The sequence below is a fragment of the Callospermophilus lateralis genome, chromosome 14 (genome assembly GCF_048772815.1).
Source record: "Callospermophilus lateralis isolate mCalLat2 chromosome 14, mCalLat2.hap1, whole genome shotgun sequence".
Classification (NCBI taxonomy): domain Eukaryota; kingdom Metazoa; phylum Chordata; class Mammalia; order Rodentia; family Sciuridae; genus Callospermophilus; species Callospermophilus lateralis.
The window spans coordinates 12,750,969-12,757,858 of NC_135318.1; the positions used below are offsets into that span (position 1 = coordinate 12,750,969).

The 6,890-nt window shown below is 42.0% G+C and overlaps 1 pseudogene; it reads right to left on the bottom strand.

Annotated features, from left to right (window-relative positions):
- Nucleotides 1-427: 427 nt before the first annotated feature.
- LOC143380648 (large ribosomal subunit protein eL43 pseudogene) lies at nt 428-703 on the bottom strand (annotated as a pseudogene).
- Nucleotides 704-6,890: the final 6,187 nt, after the last annotated feature.

The window sequence follows — 6,890 nt, forward strand, 5'->3', positions numbered from 1 at the left end:
GGCACACCCTTGACTGACTTGCCTCTCTGACACCTTTCTCCTGTGAAGTCGGACATTACCTTTTGTTTGATTATAAATTGTACTTCTCCATTCCTCATTTCTATTTTTATTTTTATATCCTTTGTGTATTTTAGCACATTTTACCTTTAAAACGAATTTTGTACAATGTCAATGTATCTTTGAGTAGTTGAACAGTGTTTTAAACAACAACAACAAAAAAAAGCTAAGTATATACCTAAGTCGTAAGATTTAGTTTCATGCCATTATCAGCTGAAATACAATAACCCATCTCAGCAAAATTTTCCAATTCAAATTAGAAGGGCTTCAATTTACAAATCTTTTGAAAGGGCAATATTAATGCAACTCACATCAGAACATTCAGTTAATACAATTAACGAACCACAATTTAGCTATACGGTAGAACTTTCTACTGGTCTTCCAATTCCTTCAGCCTTCTGATTGCAGACTTGACTGTGATGGCAGAAGTGGTGTTGTAGGTCCAGGCACCACCAGCCACTGTTTTCATGCAGGAACCACAGTGCCAGATCCCCACAGCCCATCTCTTCATCTTGGTTTTGCCACAGAAGGAACATGTATACTTGGCATGCTGGCTAATTTCAATTTTCTTCATTTTCCGGAGGGAGGCACTATAGCTGGTCCCATATTTACCGACGATTCCGACTTTCTTTGTGCGTTTAGCCATATCCACTGTGACTTAGGCCCGAGACTGAAGAGGGTCATTTCTATTTATAAAACGGTCCCAAACCTTCAAGGTCATTCTCAGTAGGAAAAAGTAGCAAACACATCATGATCACTTACCAGGTGCTGGGAACTCTCCTTTGTTTTTTAACATACAATAACTTATTTGATGCTTATAATGATGCTGCAAGATAGGTATGACCATTATCTCCATTCTATAGATGAGGAAGTAGAAACAGACACCATCTCCCTTCTACAAGAAACTTCTGATCTCCTTATGATGCAAAGTTGCTTCCTTCACTGAGCTTCAGTAGCGCATGCTTTTTCCCTTATGTCGCATCTTTTTTTAAAAAAAAAAAAAATTTGTTATTCTTGTCTGACTCATGCTGCTGGTCTATGAGTTCCTTAAGGGCAAAACTCATTAGTCTTAATCTTTCTACCCATCAAGCACTTGCTGAACATAAGTACTTAAAAATTTCTACTGCGTTGACCTGGATGGACTTCTTGGCCCTGAAAACCTTTGATTTGCTGATAAGTGTGCTCCCAGGACTCAGATGATGGTCCATGGAAGAAGTACTGACCTGATTCCGAATTAGTTTTTCGAATGTGGTTTCTGGAGGGTGAGGAGGTGGATATATATTGGGCCAGAAGAGGGCTCTGAAGAACAGACTTATCCAACAGCTCATGTGTCATTTTTAGTGATGAAGGAGGCTTGGGATGGTTTTTAGACATGTAGTGAACATGTTAGGGGAATTGGCTCCTCCCATCTGCTGGGTTCTGGGCTGGACATATAAATATATTATTTCATTTTCTCTCAGTATAAGAAAGCAGAGTGTAATTGGAGTTCTTTCCACCTTTTCAAGACTCGCCTTCCTTTCTAGGAAGTGTCTTCTCTTGTCTTTCCTAGCACCAGTATGTGTGCCATTTACAGCACATGAGGTGCAGATGGTTGTGTGTGGCATTGCACAGTGTTCATACCTTGAACACTGCTGGAAACTCTGGAAGACCAGAGATGGAACCTTATCCTTCATTCACTTGGGTGCACAGTCTGGACAAATAGGCAGTCTTGTGATGGGTCGCTCGTCCTTCCTCACACTCTTTTGGCATTTGTACAGGCATTATGGTATCAGAACATGGAACAGTTAAAGAAGCCAGGGTGCACCACAAATTTCTGAATGATGAGTGAAGAGAATTTCAGGGAAGTGTTTTGGAGAGCCTAATATCTCATCATAGTGGCGACACTGAATATCCTCCATAAATACAGACCAAGGCTTTAGAATGTCAAGGAACTTGCTCAAGTTGCCCTAAGGAATTGGAGAGTCAAGGTTAAAGAGTCTCTTAAAAGCACCTCTGCTCTTCATGCATATTACACTTAATTGTTAAGCAATTATGGAACTAAAGCCCATTCCTGGGCTCACTGACAGCGCTAGCTAGTTGAGCACTGAGTTCTACCTTCTAAATGGTTCTTTCTACAGCATACCTTTGAATCAGGCTCCTAGTTTCTTCAGTCCTCGGTTTTGTCAATATGCAAAGTGATGTAAAATTAAACTGATTCTTATCTCGAACTGGTCCTGGGTAATGTTTTTGTAGCTGCCAGAGGAGCTTCCCCAAAGGCATTTTTAATGTTATATTAGTTTATCATTGTTCTTTTTCTTCGGTCCCATATTCTAGGCTTTCCATTCCCAAGAACAATCACTGTGGCTGTTATTATTCTGATGTAGAAGGTAGCAGAATGTTCCATCCTCTCAGAGGTGGAATTCCCATTAGGCTCTGGGAACAGCGATCGTGGGTTTTTCTCTTTTCTGAGAGCTTCTCTGAGACAAACATGAGATCTTGGTTTTTGGATGGGCTGTGTTTATAGTCGGACGTTGTGGCTATTGAGACACAATGTTCCATGGTGATTGATAGGAACCTGGGTAACTGCAATTATGCTAAATGAAAAGGAAATGAAAATCGTGAAAAGCTCGTGAGCACAATTTGATATTGTATTTTGTTTCAAAGTGCCTTCATATCATTACGTGAAATAATAAAACCTGTTGTATGGCCTAGTTTGAACCCCCCCTCATTTTTATTATAACCATCCTCAGGGGTATTTCAGAGCTGCTTTTGATGTTCCTGATCCATGTGTCACCTTGTTTAATTCTTCCATCTGTAAAATGAGACTGGAGATTTTATGATGTGCAAATAAGAGCTATGAAGCGTGGAAATATAAAAGCATGGTGGTTGGAGGACTTTTCTATCTACACTAAAATACCAGCAAGCACAACTCTGAAATAATTCCTCTGATGTGTGCCAGAAGCACAGAGTATTGTTTGTAATCAGAGATGGTAATATATTAACAGAGAAGCCTGAATTGGCTGTTATTACCCAACAAAGGAGTGGAGAAATAAAGAAAACCTGGGCTTCCAGGCTAGTTAACTAATTTCTCATCATGGTGTTAAACCCATTAAAGGAAAGGAGTTCCGTGGTCCTGATCCTGTGGGTTTCCACAATTCCTCTAAGTCACGGTAGTAACTTAGCAGAGATGGAGGACCTTCTGCAGAGAAAATCAGAAGTGGCTCAGTTAATTTCTTCCTGAATTCAGGGAGAAGTCCTCTGGGAAGGGCCAGAGCTAGTCTAGGAACTGGCCAGCAGGTTTCCTCTGTCAACATTTCACTTCAGTAAGCTGTTGGTGGCCTGAAATAGCTTCTTAGTTTCTGAGGGGCTGGTGTCCAGTGTGTCCTGAGGGTTGGGAGACAATATTATTAATCTTGGTTCTGCAGCCCATAATTGGTGGGATGTCACAAATCTGGGTGTGCATTTTTCTACTTGTACAGCAAGGATATTGGACTAGGAAATCTCAAAGGCCCCTTTGAATACATTATGATCTTTTGACCTAAATCTCCTTTGTGACACCAGGAACAGTTCTTCAACATTTAATAACAGAATCGCCATTGGCGAACATTCAGGATGAAAACTGTTAGAGGAAGTTGTTATTTTTCAATTCCTTCTCCCTTCTTTGGCTCCCTCTCTCATTCCTTGTTTCTTTTCTTATACAAATCCTTGTTAGCCTTTGTTAAACCTTTTTAGCTAATCCAAACTATAGAATATAACTTTCTCAACTTTTTCCTTTCTCTAAAAACCTTGCCTTCTGCTTCACAAATACAATTGAAATCGTGGTGAGGGGAACTCCTAACTTCCTTCCATCAGATCTGAAAATCCACCTGCTTGTGTTCCATCTTTCCCCCTGTGTTCCTGTTGCAGTAAAAATTTCCCTTCTACACTCTAATTTTATAGTCTAATTTCCACACTCCAGAATCAATGCCTCCACTTCTGTTCCATAGCCGAAACCCCCACATTTTTGTAAAACTTGGATTATACAGAAGGTGTATATTCTCCAGCTTTTTCTCCTTCAGTGAATCCTTTTGTTATGGTTTGGATATGAGGTGTCCCCTGAGAGCTCACTCTACCTGTTTACAGTGACTGCCCAGGTAATCCACGAGAGGATTAATTCACTGACAGGATGTATCTCCCCAGACCTAATCACCTCACCTCTGAAAACTCCTGCATGGTCTCACCCATGAGCTTCAGAAGGATCCCTTGTATTTAAGCCGTACATTCCACACTGGGTCCCCCAAAGCTCATACTCATTTCACAATTCAAAGTGCATTTAATAAATTTCCAAAAGTCTCCATACCCTAATAGTTCCAGAACTTCCCAAAGGTCTGAATCTAAAGTCTCTAAGACGCCAGGAAAATTCATGGATGTCTTCCCTTGGAAAGAATAAAAGTTGCATATATCTGGTATAAAATGGCAGAGTGAACATTTTTATTCCACAAGGGAGAAATAAAAGCATAGAAAAAAGGATGAAACCAAAACAAAACCAAAATCCAGCTGGGCAAACAAGTACAGCTTCTGGGGTACAAGGCGTCATGATGTTGTCTCCAAAGGGCTTTGCTTCTCTCCAAAGCTCTACCCTGTGGCCTTGCAGTCCACATGACCTCTCCTGGTTTGGGCTCTATCCCTGGCTTTCCTCAGCATACATTCCTTGTTACTGGCACCTCTAAATCTCGGGGGTCTCCACTGCATCTTTGGCTTTTTTCTTTTCGTCACTGAAGGGGCAGCCCACAGGGACTCTGATTCCGCTATACTTACCTGGCCTCCCAGGCCTTCCTTTGAAATCTTAAGGGGTCATGGAAACTTCCAAGTCCAGTATCCTGTTTTCCTGAGGAACCAGCACCACGTGCTTGATGCCAAGGCATGCTGCCATCTGAAATAATCAGAGGCTGCTGCAGCCATGGTCTCAGAAGGCCTAAGTGCTTTGCAGCTTCAGAGTAAAACAAATTCCCAGCCTTGACCTCCACCTTTACCACCTCCCATCCCCACACTCCATGCAGTCAGGGTGCCCCAGTGGTGTCTTCTTAAAGGAATTTTTACTTTTATACTTTTAGCCTGGGGTGAGTATGGTTTACCAATTCCTGAGAAGCTCTCAAGGCGTCTTCCCTGTTTTTTCTCAAAGTATGTATTGTCCCTTTTGTGGCTGTAATCCCTTTAACAACCACAACTTGCAACTTCCTTAGCCTCAGGTTTCATAATTTTCTGGCCAAACTGCAAGTTTTTTTTTTTTTTTTTAATCTGTTTCCTGCTCCTGATTATCACATTAAACTTGGCTAAAAGTTGCTAGCAGCGTCCATGCCACTGCCTGAATTTTAAGGCTGTTTCCTTAAAATTTCCTCTGAAAGCTTAGTCCATTACCTTTAAATTCAGCCTCATAGAAGTCTCAGAATGTGGACAAAATGTAGATGACTTCTTTGCCAGAACATAACGTGAATGGCCTCTAGTCCAATTTCCAACCTCTGAAAAATCATGAGCTCAGTCTTCACTATCTACATCCCCATTTGACATTCTGGCCTTCTCAACTCCCCCCAGAATTGCTTATTGAGCTCCACTTACTAAATTTTAAAGTTTTTCCAACTTGCATCTCCAATTTTTTTCAAACTTTTTCCCCCCACAAATTGGCCCCAAAGACTTCTGAAGCACACGGTCAGGTTGGTCAAAATGGCCCCACCTCTCAGTAACAGTTTCTGTTTGTCAGTTTCTGCATTGCTGTGACCAATATAACAGACAAGAACACACATAGGAAGAAATTTTACTTAAGCTCATGGTTTCAGAGGTTTAGTATGTGGCTGGACAACTCTGCAGCTCTGGGTTCAAGATGCAGTAGAACATTATGGCAGAGGTATGGCAGGGGAAAGAAGCTCAGGACATGGTAAGCAGGAAGCAAAGAGAAAGCTCTGTTAAACAGGAGCAAAATATAAACCCCAAAGTGGTACCCTCAGTGACCTACTTCCTTCAGCCATACTTGTCTACAGTTCTCAGTTTAGCCGTCAATGGAAACTTCCACCAAGATTTCAAAGGATTAATCCCCTGAATTTTAATTTAATTTCACACCTCTCATAATCCATTTCTCCTCTAAAAATTTTGGCATTGTCACACACATGAGCTTTTGGGAAATACCTCATGTCTAAACCACAACAACCCTTGAAGGAAATATTGGAACTCCTGTCCCTTCTTCCATCTTTGCTTCTGAGTCGGAATCGGCCTCTTTGTCACCTGGTCTGCCATCATGATCTACTTTCTCACCATGGAGACAAAGGCAACAGGATCAAGCTACCATGGACTAAAACTTCTCAAATCCAGAGCCAAAGTAATCTTTACCCCCTTTACATGTACTCTGAGGCACTTTGTTACAGGGATGGAAATCTGGCTAAGCACCACTGATTTCTCCTTTCCACCAGCCAAACCCTCATTGAGATGAGGTGGTGGGAGGGGGCCTTCAATCTCTGTAAAGTATCTTGGTCACCTCATAAGCCCTTCTGACTACTATCTCCAACTGGGTCTCATTTCTGCAGCCAGAGTTCGGAGGATGCCGGTGTGGCAAGGCTGAGTGAAGACAGCAGGGACGTGCTGTGTGGGTGGCAACCTCGGGTAGAGTCTGGCAGGTTCCCTTCCTCCCAGAGCAGGTGCAGGCTCCTCTCTTCCTGAGTGCGTATTTGGCAAGGGGGATTTAATTAGTGCAAAGAGACAGACAGGACCTCATTAACCCCAGAATAAGGAGAGCCAGCATGTGTGCCCAGAAAATGCTAGACCTATTGGGGAACTGCCAAGTTTCAGGACTGAAAGGCACCTAGCCACTTACCAAATCCAAGCAA